We start from the raw sequence: 1182 nt of genomic DNA, 5'->3' as shown, positions 1-1182 counted from the left end.
GAGTGGTCTGTTTATCTCTCATAGACCTCTTTGTACAGTCTGCTTTCTCCACAGTGACTCTTAAAGCTGCAACAGTTTGCAATTTTCATCAACTATTCTCAGCCTGCCACGATCCATGGAGAATGGGCATTTTGCAAACAAATGGTCCACATCACATCCTACTGCAAATAGAAAATCAATACATCCATAAGAAAGTATAATAGTACTTATTCCAATTAGAGGTAAAAGTTGAATGTACACACACAGGGTGGCTTGTTGGTCTATGAGTATGATTCTCACTCTGGGTGTGAGAGACCCTGGGTTCAAGTCCCAGATGAGCCGGGTATCTAAGCAGCAAGGTCTGTTCTCTTAATAGCTGCACCAGTCTGCCTTTTCCATCACCTAGTCTTCCAGTGTGCAGATTTTCAATTCAGTCCCAGATTTTCCAACCCAACAAACAGTTCATTCATTTCCCAATCAATGAGAATTCACAACTGATACCGGCCAGTCAATTGTTGGGTCATGCTACAGGTGAACTTTCAAGCATTGTGGCTCATTGTTTTAGGGTTCTCTAGGTTTTGCGTGCAAGAGGGTTAAAATGCCAGACGGTAATTGTTGTTTGTTTCTTAAAAGCAGCACCAGTTTGTAATTTTCCTCAACTGTTATCAGCCTGCCACGATCCATCAAGATCCTCGCTTAGGGTGTGAGAGGTCTCGGACAAGCCCATGCTCTGTGACCTGCTTAACCAGAATCCCACTTTCCTGTGTGTGCATTTTCAATTAAAATCTCAGACTGTCCAACTCAAAGAACAGTGCATTGACTTGACCAGGAAGTGAGACCAGCCCATTTTAGCTCCATGTAAACTTTAGTTTTGAGCATTGGCAGTATCGTAGCCTATGAGGTCCATCTGAAGCGTAATTATTGCCAGTTGAAAACTTTATCCAATACCCTTGGCGACAATTTTTGACAGTCTCTGAGGTGACTGTTTTTTTAAGTATAAAACTAAACATCACATAGCCTGTGCCAACTTATCAGGATAGAAAATAATTGAGAAGCTAACTTGTGAAAGTACACCACAAAGCATTAGTGTGTACCCCCATAACAAAGTATAATAGTACTTGTTCCAGTTAGAGGTAAAAATTGAATGTGTACCAGCACAACATTGCTTGTTGGTCTATGAGTATAATTCTCACTTATTTCTCA

At 41.0% G+C, this 1182-nt stretch overlaps 1 pseudogene; it reads left to right on the top strand.

The window, feature by feature from the left end:
* The first annotated feature begins 846 nt into the window (after nucleotides 1-846).
* LOC117380869 (U4 spliceosomal RNA) lies at nucleotides 847-961 on the top strand (annotated as a pseudogene).
* Nucleotides 962-1182: the final 221 nt, after the last annotated feature.

This window comes from Periophthalmus magnuspinnatus, chromosome 13 (assembly GCF_009829125.3).
Source record: "Periophthalmus magnuspinnatus isolate fPerMag1 chromosome 13, fPerMag1.2.pri, whole genome shotgun sequence".
Classification (NCBI taxonomy): domain Eukaryota; kingdom Metazoa; phylum Chordata; class Actinopteri; order Gobiiformes; family Gobiidae; genus Periophthalmus; species Periophthalmus magnuspinnatus.
This window is presented reverse-complemented; position numbering and strand designations above follow the sequence as displayed.